This window comes from Erigeron canadensis, chromosome 7, assembly GCF_010389155.1.
Source record: "Erigeron canadensis isolate Cc75 chromosome 7, C_canadensis_v1, whole genome shotgun sequence".
Lineage (NCBI taxonomy): Eukaryota > Viridiplantae > Streptophyta > Magnoliopsida > Asterales > Asteraceae > Erigeron > Erigeron canadensis.
Genome location: NC_057767.1, coordinates 20,726,205 through 20,740,572, shown reverse-complemented (window position 1 = coordinate 20,740,572; position 14,368 = coordinate 20,726,205). Strand labels below are relative to the sequence as shown.

At 31.6% G+C, this 14,368-nt stretch overlaps 1 long non-coding RNA gene across 9 annotated transcripts; it reads right to left on the bottom strand.

Moving 5' to 3' along the window:
* Positions 1 to 2,125: 2,125 nt before the first annotated feature.
* Positions 2,126 to 5,676, bottom strand: LOC122606935. 9 transcript variants are annotated; one of them, XR_006325005.1, is made up of 9 exons: positions 5,487 to 5,676; positions 5,265 to 5,356; positions 4,983 to 5,018; positions 4,531 to 4,577; positions 4,082 to 4,227; positions 3,780 to 3,964; positions 2,932 to 3,471; positions 2,757 to 2,842; positions 2,126 to 2,673 (listed from the first exon to the last, which is right to left on the bottom strand). It is a non-coding gene; the product is annotated as an uncharacterized LOC122606935 (long non-coding RNA). The 9 variants fall into 9 exon arrangements; XR_006325001.1 differs by lacking the exon at positions 4,531 to 4,577; XR_006325003.1 differs by lacking the exon at positions 4,531 to 4,577 and having other exon boundaries at positions 2,932 to 3,150.
* Positions 5,677 to 14,368: the final 8,692 nt, after the last annotated feature.

Below are 14,368 nucleotides of genomic sequence, written 5' to 3'. Positions count from 1 at the left end.
TACCCTTATTAGAATATATGCTTACCTTGAACAATCGAATTTTAGACGCAAACAAGAGGGTTACATTTCTTCACCTAAGTTGGTTTCGTATGATGTGTAAGAGGGGGGAAAATAGCATATATATATAAGGTGGACGGCTCATTCGTGTGTTTAAAAACTTAAGGATTTGTGATGACGGCCAAATAACAAATATTGAGGGTTTAAAGAAAGACTTGAGTTCATAACCAACAATCCTTCTTCCGAATTCAAAGTACCACACTGATAAGATGCAGAGTAGGCCTTCCTTTCAACAATATTCCCCACAGGATCAAGCATTGTTAAGAAGTAGTAAACTGAATTTTTGTATATTTTCTTAGGAGAAAATGATTACAATTTATAAGGGAAAAATATATCTAAATATGGAAACGAATCAATTTCAATCTTCGGCTGATTTGTTTCTTGGAGTGTTGTCCAAGTTGGTTGCTATTGACGGAAACGATGACAATATTCTGATCCTCAAATCTTCTATCTAACACTCCCCCTCAAGTTGAATAGTGGGATCACCAAAATTCAACTTGGTTCGACATTTGTTGAAAACATTTGTTCCTACAGCCTTAGTTAGAACATCTGCAAGTTGATCTTCAGATTTCACGAATGGTAACTTAATGATTCCACTTTCAAGTTTTTCTTTAATGAAATGTCGATCAACCTCCACATGTTTAGTCCTGTCATGTTGCACAGGATTTTCGGAGATCTGAATTGATGCTTCATTATCACTTAAAATCTGGATGCTTTCTTTTGGACGAAATCCTAATTCAGTCACAAGTTTTTTCAGCCACAAAGCTTCTGCTAAGCCTTTGGCTATACCTCGAAATTCAGCTTTTGCACTTGAAAGAGAAACAACCTTTTGCTTTTTACTTCTCCATGTGACAAGATTACCTCCTACTAGAGAAAAATATCCTGAGGTTGATCTTCTGTTCCCTTTATCTCCAGCCCAATCAGCATCTGTATATATCTGAATATTAAGATGACCATTTGCTTTAAACAAAACACCATGACCAATAGTTCCTTTCAGATATCTGATAATTCTTAAAACTGCATTCATGTGTTCCTCTTGAGGCTGGTGCATAAACTGACTCACAACTCCAACCACATATGCTATATCTGGACGAGTGTGGGCTAGATAGATCAGCTTTCCTACCATTCGTTGGTATTTATTCTTATCAGCAGGTGTGGCATCTAACTTTATGAGGATCTTTGGAATCGGGTTGCTTCACTAAGATATTGGTATGCAATGGAGGTTGAGCATGGGGTTGATGAGCTCCTTGATGAACCAATAGTCGAGTTGAACAATACTCACAATTTCCGTTTTTTGGCTCGTTCTTTTTTGGAGTTGGTACTGGGTCAGGCTGCTTAGTAACCGATGTGGATGATCCACCAGAAGAGGCAACACTCTGCTGCTATAATTTCGATTGATGTCTATAATTTCTCTTTGTCTTTCTATGTAGCTTTTTTATTTATTTTCGACGATATATAAATAAGATAATCCAAAAAGATTTCTTTAAATGAGGGACACTTGGAGGGTTCGTTTGTACTGAATATGTAACCCTATAACACCGAAGGGTCATGTATGTATTAGTATTCGAACAGATTGTATTTAACTGATGAGAGACATCAGTAAATGGGTGACCTTGTGCATAAGCTAAGTGCCTTAAATAAGATTTATTTTTTATTATCAGAGTAGAAAAGAAACTGACGTACACTTTGTCTTCCTTATTGTTCTTTGCACCAAAAGATGCAGCTTTAAGTACGTTACGTGATAATCATATGTACAACACATAAAGAGTCACATCTTTGTTTATTTGCCCAGGAGCATACAAAAGTGGTGTGAAATAAAGAATTTTATTTGAAGGCATAAGACAATAAACTTAGTTAACATGACAGTGCAGTTGTGATGCCCAAATTGTACATGGGAACAAAGCATACTTGTGTCTACAGTGTAGACAAGTTTTACTTTCAAGGTGCGTTTTAAGGATGGGACTCTTGTTTTATGAATTTGTAGCATGAATAATTTGATTGAACAGCAGAAACAGATTCAGAAACACCAGATACTTAGAACGGTACAAAGTAAGCCAGCAACAACACATTTGTAACAAAGCCATATTTATTAGAGTAGAAGTTCGGGAAAAAACATAGCTATAAAACGAAACTGAAGTTTGGCGTGCTATAAAGGGCAACCACAACATACGGTAACATTAGGAAAAACAATTCAGCAAAAACATAATAAAACATATTTCGATGCCACATATGGCAGTGACACAACTTCCTAATTATTCGAAGAAAACTGAAATATAAATATCTGCCTTAACGAAAGCGTAGACATATAAAAGGCTGGGTCATAACATTCTAAAACAACTTCACCCTTCAGCCCTCATGCCCTGACTCTATTTAACTGATTCAAGCTGCTGGTTCAACCAAATCTTCTGTGTCGGACCCAGGTTCAACCAAGTCATGCATTACATATTAAGCGGCTAACATATTGGTAGTTTGTAGAACAATTTTTGTCTCATATACCTTCGTTTTTTGGAAGATCGGGACACCCCTGTGTCTTCACCTTCCACATCATCATCTAAGGCAACACAGACAGCTTCACTGTCGGCATTAGCCACTTCCAAGGCAGCATTAGCAACAACACTGTTTTGAAAAGCATGGTAACAATGCATTAACACATATGTACAGACAACATGGAAACAGGGCAAGTTAATTTCATCATATACCTTTTTTTCCCTTTGCTTTGGTCAGCCTCCAGGTCCCCGCCCGAGTTAGCTATGACCAGATCTTTAGTGGTTTGTTCTTTAAGGATCTTGAAGTTGGTGAGCAGACAACATAGATGTCACCAAACAATTGTGCCAGGACACTATATAATATGGAAAACTTAAAAAGTGTACGTACAATTTCCTTTTGGTTGGTTCTCGCTGCTTTGATGGTGTGGGTATCGGTTAAGGTTCTTTTGTTGGCATAGACAATGACCCTCCAACGGAAGCTATGCTTGCTGGTTTGATGGGTCGACATCTGCAAGAACCCTCGTAGGCAGGCACATCACCAACGACTTGTTGCCATAGACAATGACCCTCCAATGACCTTACATGCTTGAGTTTGATGGGTCGACATCTGCAAGAAAGCTCGTCGGTGAAGGCATAATATGGATAGGTCATACCATCAAACTGGAGGGTATGAGGGGTTTAATTGCTTTCAAGTAGTTTAGGCTGAACCCAGTGTCCCGGTCGGCGCCATTACTGGGAGCAAACCAGCAAGCATAGCTTCCGTTGGAGGGTCATTGTCTATGCCAACAAAACACCCTTAGCCAATGCCCACCCATCAAACCCTCGTAGGCAAGCACATCACCGACGACCTTTCTTGCAGATGTCAACCCATCAAACTCAAGCATGTAAGGACTATCGTTCAAAACCCAAAACTCGTTGATTTTATACTCTAAAATAACAGCATAAAAGATCATATGAACAAAAGACATAATTTAAAAGAAAACTACTAAAATTATGAAATCAGATGTTCAAACCAGCGCAGTTCTTATAATTTTTCTTTGTTTATAAAATATGTAAATTGAGACCTCGACTAACTGAAGCCCATCCCTACGTCACATGCCACAACGAAAAATATTTCAAATAGATATAACTTTATTTAGCCCAATGGTTTAAGTTTAGGTGAATAAAAACTAACCACATTCTAAATTTATAGGTATGAGAAGAATAAAAGTGAAGTAAATTCAATGAAAGAGGTACCTTGAATTGGAACCAGGTACCACGATATCCTTTCTGGAACGTTTTCAATTCCACCAGTTGGCCAGCTTTGAAGTGCACAATACCAGGCTGCTTCCTTATTGTTTCCCGCAGACAGCTATCTTCTCTCTTTTATTTACCTTTAAGGCATCCTATTCTCCGTTTTGAGTTTCTCCATTATGCTACAACTATCGAATGGCAATCATGTGTAATGACATATATAAGTGTAATAATATAAACTTAGAATCATGTGTAAGGACATAAAAAACTGTAATAAAATAAACTTATAAAAAAGAAGGTGATACCTACGACTGTCATTAACTTCTTTGCAGATATCTCCAATCCCCTTGTGATGCCAAACTGGTTTTTTTCCGTAAATGAAGACCACCAACACAAACAACGCCACATCAAAAGCTACAGTTTTTTAACCCAATCAAGCCTCAGTTAACAACTGCACAATAAGCCAGCCACATATCAAAGAGCTTTAGCCATTACATTTTAGATCAAATGAAAGCCAGACATGAAATCATAAAATAAAAACAAAAAACTGTAAACAACAAATTATAATTGAAACAAAATTGAACCAAATAATAGGCATAGCTTTGTCTCCTGTAATTTTGTTTTTATCATTCGAAAGTTCAATTTCTTATCATCTAAAACTAAGCATAAAATGACCGACCAAGAAAACATGTTATTTTCTTAAAAGTAGATAGCCCAAATTTCATTCAGGTATTTCATCAAGAAATTGGCATACCTATCCATATTATGCCAGCATCAACAGATATCACCCCAATTGTTCCACTGGATTATTTTATAAACGTGAGATATAAAGCTCAAACATAATGGGAAAAAAGAGAAATTAATGAAAAATCGTATAGATTGATAGGTGATAACATTTGGGGTGGATTTCTCGTTGAAGAATAACAAAGAAATGTAATCTTAGTTAAGAAACCAAGAGTTTTTCACGTGAAATCATCAAAAGAATATTAACTCCAAATTTTTTTCTCAAGAAAAATCTACTCCTAATTTTTCGATTAGGGTCAACATCGAACACCAAAGGTTTTCTGGCTGACCATAGCCAAAAACTACTGATATATATTCTATGATAAAAACACGACTTATACATTTAATATATGTATTTATCTATATATTTATCTATATAAACATAAAAAGGAGCAATGATGATAATGTATTGAAAGAGGTTACCTGCTAGTTAATCAAATTCAACCAAAAATTAGTTACCTGCAACATCGCACAACAGAAAATTAAGATTTTATTACAAAACTATTAAAAGTATCCAACAAAATCTACAAAACATAAGACATAAACACACACTGTTCATTTACTTTAGATATTAAATATCTTATGAATCCTAATCGGCTAATAACACAAATCAAAATAAGAAATTGTGTATTTTATCATTGTTGTTGGGTTGAAACTTTAAACAAATTATAAGCATCAAACTAAAAATAATGCAAAAAAATATACCATGAATCTGCAATTCAATCCTAGAAGGAACGTATTAGATAGAGCACCGATTCAAATTCACTACATAAAACCGACATTAAAAAATCTTGAATCTGTAATTATAAAACCACAACATCAAATTTCAACTGCAAAGATTGTCAACTTTTTAAAGATTCAATGGAGAATAAGATGAGGCAGAGAACGGGAGTGGAGAATAATTTAAAGGGATAGAAAAATACATACTGAGTGATCACCGATTTACCATCGTAGAAAGGAAGTTGTGATGTGTATGGATAGGGCAGGGAACCGGCGGAGGAGAGGAGGGAAGTATACGCATAGGTGGTGATGAATGCAATATTTTATTGATTGGATGGGGTGTTTGGGTTACCCAAGTTCTTTGAGGAGAATACGTATCAACAACCTCACTTTTAATAAAAAATTTAAAGGCTTTTGAACGGAGTTGGGCTAATAACTAAACTAAATAACACATTCATTAACATTTAACACTCAATAGGTAGAATGCAACTTTTATATATATATAGATATATAGATATATATATCATTTATATTTACACATTAAATATTCTAAAGGAAATTAAATATTTTAAAGAACCTAATTACATCTATTAAGTACCAATCGATAAATCGTCAATAATACGTCAATTTTTCCACTTGCTAGATAGAACTTTTAGATATATATAGAATATAGATTTTCCCTGATTATACTAAGACCAATAAGACCAATATCTAATGGCATGATTTCTTAAGGTGTAAAATAAGATAATCAAAATGAGTCTGTTCATATACGATTTTCAAACAGATTCAATGTGCACGTATGTGGCTATTATTATCATTATTTAAATTTATTATCTTCATGCTTTCCTAATAAATCAAACCGTATGAGATTTAGAATGGAACGTTTTACCCGAAACGAATCTGAATATTTTCTATTAAGTCTCATCTCCTACCGGATTTCCTACCGGATTTTGGAACTCAGCTCTTATAGAAATCAGAAAAATAGATCGAAGCACATACAATATAATAAGAACATATCAATTATATTATTATTCCAATGGAAAGTTCAAAATATTTATTCATATTTTCTCACACTCAACAGACTCATTCTTTACTTTTCCATTTATATGTTCATTTGGTTCATCAAAGTTCATTAGAATAGCATTTACGGGTCTAATTTTTCTTTTGCATCGGGCCCTAAATTTTTTTTATTATTTTTGGAGACAGTCCTGTATATGATCATAAGTATGTTTATATTTTAATTCTTAATTATCTTTAATAATAATATCAAATTATGAGTAAAACTGGTTTCAAATTTCTATAATAGAGAAATTATTGTAACACGTGCCTTGTGAAATGACTACGACAAACAATTCGATCAATATGTCCCAGCTAACAATGACAGTGACGAACACGTGATTATTGTACTACAACTTGCAAAGTATAACACTTAGAACTGTATACGTTCAAAATTATAAGTTTTTATGAATTAAATGTATGAACATCTAATATTGATAATATCGTAAACCCCGTGTCCAGTGTTGGACACGGGTCTAAAATCTAGTTATAAAAGACAAGATATACACTAAGGGTATGTTTGGCACAAAAACTTGGAGTTGGGGCTGTAGTTAAAGGCTTGGGGCTAGAGCTTGAGGTTGGGGCTAGGGGCTGGGGCTTTTTATCAACTCTCTTCCTACGAGCTTTTATTTTAAAGATCTTTCGGGGCTTTTAGGAGCTTTTTGGGGCTGGGGCTTTTAAATTCGAATGCGTTTCCAAACAGGGCTAATGAGCTTATATTTAAAAGCTCAGGGCTTTTAAGCTCCTAAAAGTCCTTAAAATCCCTTTGCCAAACAGACACTAAGTTTTAAACATTTAATTAAACAAATATATTATATAATTCATGTGATTTCATATAACATGTTTAAAGGTATGTATCCAAATTAATTTGGGTATTTTACAGTCACATATTTTCTATATTTTTTATATAAATATAATTGTATCATCATACATTATATAATCCATACATCGTACGGGTATTAAAACTAGTATAATATAATTATTGCTTTTTCTTATTCTGATTGATTTTGATTGTAGGCAATTGTTGCTTACATGTGTTGGAAACCAATAACAAAGGAGGTAAGATCAAGTAATTAATAAAACTAATAAGATCAAGTCATTAAGAAGATTGTTCAGTTTCTTATATATATTTTCTTCGAACAAGCTCCAGTAAAGTTTCCGATCAAATATTTCGAATATTCCAAACGGATATTTAAAGACTCGACTAATTGTTTTGTGTTTGTTAAATACAAAGACTTTCACATATGTTAAGTTTAAAGTTTCCAGAGATACATGAAATAAATTTCAAACATGGTTTTAAGATATATACTCACCATCTATATATATATCTAAAAGTTCTATCAAGCAAGTGGAAAAATTGACGCATTCTTGACGCTTTATCGGTGTCTACTTAATAGATTTAATTAGCATTTCATTAATATGATAGTTAATAATCTCTTTTACTAATGATTCAATGTAATACTATATCCGTGAATTGTGTTTCTTGCAATTGGTTATTGTGTCATTGAATGCATTGATGCATTTGGATGGTAATTAGATGGATAGATGAATTTTTATGTATTTATATGTGTATGAATTATGATCTATTGAATGCTTAATGTTAATGGATTGTTAATTATTAATGTAAGTATATCAATGTATTGATCGACAATTATAAAGATGGTAATGGTAATAGTGGGAAGTGGACGGTGAAGCAGAAAATTGATAAGTGGAATGCGAAAAGCGGAGGATTCCAACCGTTCAGGTAACTTTTGATTTCATGCCATTATTATTATACTATAAGTAAATTACTCAATAATGATAAGCACTTCCTGCCCTCGCTCACCATATTCCATCACCAAAACCACTAATCTAATCCATCGATCTTACTTTTTACTTTTCACCAGAAACACAATCCAATCTCTAATTATATATATCCGTTTTATTGTTATAATTAGATTTTTGTTGCTAATATATTTTTTGCTTATGTGTTTTATTATAGATTCTTGCCAGATTCACCCTCTTTTTCTATATCTATCATCATGATATTGGGTTAAATATTACAGGTTCTTTTCTTCTTTTTGTAATGATCCTTTTTCTTTATAGAATTGATGATACGTCGATTAACATATACTGTTTTAGAATGCAATCTAATATCATTATATAAATAAAGAGAGTTATGTGAGTCCCATGCCACCTAGCATGGGGGAGTGTGAGGAAGATTAGGATATTTGGGTGACGATTCCCTACTGGTAACCGTATTATGTATACGGTTTTACGCCATCCAATCCTTTGAGGGTAGTGACTGTGTTAACAATGATTTGAGGGATGAGAGTTCAAATACTCTCTTATGATGGAGTTTTCTTGTTCTCTTGTATATCTAAAAGTTCTATGATGGGAGTGGAAAAATTAGTGCATTCTTGACGTTTTATCGATGTGTACTTAATAGGTTTAATTAAGGTACTTATAAATAAGGTTAATTATCTATATACTATAAATTGAGTTACATGAAGCTATTTTACATCAATCTAACGAGGTACTGCATTTAGTTTGTGTAATTAGTTATAAATCAAGCAACCAAATAAACAAGCTATTTTGTAGCAATATTACGAGTATTTAATGAGCACAAACAAACCAAATATATAATTTAAATAATAAGCTAGTTAACGCTCTTTAAATGAGACTCTTCACTTATCTACACCGTTTGGGTATGAAAAGGTTTGTCTTAATTGTGATATTATTTACGAGGGGCTCTTCAATGATCAGCCAAATGATAGGTATAAAATGGTTGCAAGTGGTTACGATATGCATTGTATTTGTGTGTGGCTACTCTTAGAGGATTGATCATGTCAAAAGTTGTTCGTTCAAAGGGAGGTATAAGTGACCCTGTGGGGGGATTTAGGGGATCCAATTATCCAGAAGAAAGATGGAATATATTGTATTTATCCGCTTATTCTAACATCCATGATAGCCATGTCTTACGAGTATGCTTTTAACTTTTTTGTGGTTTTTTTTCGTCTTTTATGTGCGCCTTTAATACCCCACCCCCGGTTCTTTTGTGTAAAACTAAAATAACCTTTGTCTATCGAGTTCTTCTGACTCTGTTAGTTGATGGCGATGATCTTTCATTTGTATCTTCGATATCATATGTGCATCGTTCGATATTATGCATTATCATGTTGCCTATATATTTCTCTAATCCTTTTTTTTGTGATTTATGATTTGTATGGAATGAAATATTGGTATTTTCTATCCTTTTTTGGTGTTAGATTAGGCATATCGTAATTGGGTTTAGAGTGGTATAGAGTCGTGTATCGTACGAGTCTTCACTCTATCATTGCATACAGAACAATCTAATGTGTAAAAAAAACATTAATTGTTGGATCATTCACAAACATTAACTAAAAGGAAGAAACTGAACATCTATTACCCAATTTGAAACCGTCACATATCAGAGATCATCATCACTCATGTCTTCAGATATGTACATTCCATACCTTCATTCAATTGCAACAAACTCAGCTCATCAACACGCACACCGACATCAAACTCGAACTTAACAATAAAAAACCTCTAAATAAGACAATCTTATAAACGTACAAAACAACCCGTGAAGCCCGACCGTACAATGCACAGGCCTTCACTCTAGTATAATATATAAAAAAATATATTTTATGATCATCTTGGCATGTCAAATAAAAATATATCTTAGCAGACATATTATTATATAATTAGATGATGATAGCAATGCACCGTTTCGTGTTATCGAAATTGAAAATGGTTCAAAAATATCAATAAATAAGCATATTGACAAAGCATTAACACATACATTATATTATTTTTCCCTATATCAATCCATAAATTACTTATTTTAATCAAAAAACAAAATAATTTACCTCAATAAAATTTAGAAATTATTGTATATACTAAAAGTATGAATCGGTTTGCGTGCGCCATACATTTTCAACACTTTTAGTCCCTGTCATTAAATTTGTTGCAGCAATGGTCCTCATCATCTAACGGCTGTTAATTTTTTCCTGCAATTATAGTCCTTTTCGTTAAATTTGTTACAACAATGGCCTCAATCAGCTAACTCTAACCTTTTAACTTTAGGTTTCTTAATATTTGCCACATAAATTTAACCTTTTAACTTTTGTCACATAACTTTAATTTCTTTTACTTTTAGCACAAAAGTTTACTTTTATTTAGTTTTTAAACATATGTTTTTCTAACTTTTGCCACGAAAGTTTTATTTTTTTACTTTTTATGACGGAAACTTTTAACTTTTAACTTTATTTCACTTAAATTTAATTTTTTTTATTTTTGGCACGAAAGCTTTGTTTTATTTAGTTTTTAAACTTTTATTTTTCTAATTTCTTCCACGAAAATTCATTCTTTTTACTTTTTGTCACAGAAACTTTTAAACTTTTACTTTTTGTTACATAACTTTTATTTCTTTTATTTCTTGCACGAAAATTTTGTGTTATTTACTTTTTATACATTTGTTTTTCCAACTTTTGTCACGAAAGTTTCATTCTCTTTACTTTTTATCACACAAATTTATGAAGTTTTCATCATTTTACTTTTTGCCACATCACTTTTATTTTTTCTACTTTTCACACAAAGTTTTGTTACTTACTTTTTATACTTTTATTTTTTCAACTTCAGCTACCAACGTTTCATTTTTCTTTACTTTTTATCACATAACTTTTTACTTTTTAACTTTTGTCACGAGAATTTCATTTTATATAATTTTTCACATGTTTACATGTCACGTAATGTCTCCCGAGGCAACGCCCGGGACAAAAAACTAGTTAAAATCTAAAGCTTATATTGAATCACGGAATAATTAAATATATAGAAGATGGAGCTCGTACGTCAAAGTTTATTGGTCATAAATTTACCTCAATGGTTATATTTTCTGAAAACTTGCCAAAATCAAAACTTGTTCATGTCTTTAGCATAAAAATCAATCTCGAAGAACCATATGTCTTCTTTTATAAAATTGAAACCTGTCAGTCTTTAACTCTAAAAACATAATTGATCCATCATCATAAATATTAAATCGTATATACCCTAAGGAAAACATGGATGGGTAAATACTATTACTAATAGAGTAGAACCTCTGTAAACTAATACTTGATAAATTAATACCTCGATAAATTTATAAATTTTTCAAGTCCCAACATAAGAGAAGTATTGTAAATTTACACTCGTTAAATTAATAATTCGTTAAATTAATAAAATATCTCAGTCCCAACACTATTAATTTATAAAGTTTATACTGTACATGATGGTTGATTAAGCAGATAACAAAATTGTTTCAATAAATAGCTTTGACCATATATTATAAATAAAGTTGATCGGAAAAAAAATGGTCAGATTACAATGATTCTAGAGTTTCAGATCACCATAAAAAAAAGTCACAAAGATTAAAATAGAGAAAACACTCTAATATTGAAATCATAAAGTGTTACAGGAATCGAATGAAAATCTATTATCATTATGCAAGTTGTTGACTACGGATTGAATGTATAGTTCAAATAAAAAAAAATATTGTCGGCCAAAAAGGAAAAAAAAAATTTGGTTAGAGACTCGTGCTCATAACGTGTTATAAAACTGTAAAATAAAGAACAATAAAAAATAACAAAAGATAGAGGAGAATGAATCGTTATCTCATTAATCTCATGAATATATGTATATATATATATATATATATATTATAAGAATAGATTTTCCCCCAAGAAAGCATAATTTTAATAATGTATAAGATCTCTATATATCTAGTAAAAAGGTATGGACATCCATTCTATATTTATCCATAACATTAGAAAATAAAAACCCCTTTCATTTTCAAGAAAATTAGAATTAAAAAACTAAAAAACATTTTCTACAACCAAACAGTAAAATACTAAATTACTAACAAAGTAACAATATAAAGATTTTTTTTTAAGTATCATTAACCCTTTTAAATGTCCTCCCAAAAATAATCTTGAAACTTTCAAATCACACTAACTCTCGTTCTTAATCATTTCACAATTTAAAAATAATTAATTCTCTAAACTAAATAGTCTAAAAATCATTCAAACCATGAGATCATGATGTGTGGACAAATCAAGAAACAAGATTAGAAATAAGAATTAGTTGATAACACGTTCAAATTCTTATAGTTTTAGGAGAATTTTTAGCCTATTTAGTTAAGAGGATTAATCATTTTCCTTTTTTAAATTACTATGTGCGATGCGGAGGTGTAGTGACGACAACAATGGTGGAAGCGTGCATCGGTAGTGGAAATTGGTGATGATGGCGGAGACAAGTAGTGTAGATTGTTGATGTAAAAAAGGGTAAAGCAGTCAACTTAGAAGTTAAGAGTATACGTCGTGAATTATTTTAGTAAGATTATTATATGTTTTCAAGTAGATATTATAGATATTTAAAATGGAGATATTCAAAATAGTAAACAAAGGACAAGTTATCAACAACTTAATTAGAAAAGTGGAGGAATTTAAACCGTTTATAATCTCTATACTAAATAAAAGAGAATTCTCTTTCAAAAATATTTTTAGAAAAAATATGATGTGGCAAGTCTACACTTTTTTTAAAAGGTCTTTATTTTAATTATGATGTCATTGTAACAACCCTCAATCTCAAATTATGACTACTTACTTATATTTATCTAGGTTTCGATCCCTAGAGGTTCATTAAGAGAAATTGCCTCCTAGATATTCAAGCATAGTGATAATTGCCCCCTAGTGCAGTGAAATGCCTTAGAAATGCCCTAAATAATAACTATAATCATTCAATACGATCTCAAACTATAAATTAGTTCTAATCAAACTTGGTGAAATGTCAATGAACCAAAAATTTTATTTCAAGAAGTTGAGTTACATAAATAATTGTACAAGACTCACAAGTTGTGATAACAACCAAAAATCTCTATAAATGTCCAACAATTCAAACACCAAGTAAATTCAAGTATATTTGAACACATAACTATAATGACCATCTTAAAAATATATTTATAGAACTATGATGTACATAAAAGTGCTTAAATAATAATAACTATATATATATATATATCTAATGTAAATACACATTTATAAATAATGAGATAAGTAATAAAATTAAAACACAAAAAAAAACTATATATATTTACATACATCTATATATATATACACACCGTATACACACATATATGTACATAAACCATGTCTTAGAAACACTACATAACTAGTAAATATTTATACAAGAACATATGCATACACTTATATCCTTGCAAGAACTAATATATGCACCCAATACAAATACATACATAGACATACACATATATGCATATTGGCATGAGTGTAAGACTTTTATATAATTGTTCCTTACAAAATTTGTAATTTTTCTTGCAAAAATTCAGCCATGTGCACTCCACCAATCACAATTTAACTAGCCACATGATACCCTTAAACTCCCAAGGTTAACTTAACATACCATCACACCCCACACTTCACACATCCCTTTTTATTTTACACACACAAACCAATATTTTCTCTCTCATTTCTCTCAAATTTTCTGCACTTCCTCCTCTTTTCTTCCTCTCCATTTTGGCTCAAATAATCAACAAAAAGACAAGGAAAAATCATATTAAACTTTAATAATAAAAAGGGTTTTTGAAAGGCTTAAACAAGGGTTGATTCAAGTAAGATTTAAGGGTTATTTCAAGCTTGGAATAAGGGTTGTTTAGAGCTTATAGGGCCACGAAATTTCTGCCCAAAATCACCTTCAAATCCGAGTTCATCAAGGGTATAAATCTTCATCTCTTTGTTTAATCTATCTTGTTTTTGTTTATACTAAAAGATCTTTATCAAAAATTAAGTTTTTCTTTGATTTTCTTCTTCAAAATACACTTAATGAGGGCATGTTGATAGAATCTTTCCTTTCATGCCATTGCATGTCAAGATCTAGAGAAAAGATTCAAGGATTCAACTCATATAAGACCCAAAAGTGATGGTTCATGAGAAAGCTTTCAAACTAGTTGATAGACCTATATAAAAATCGATTTGTGA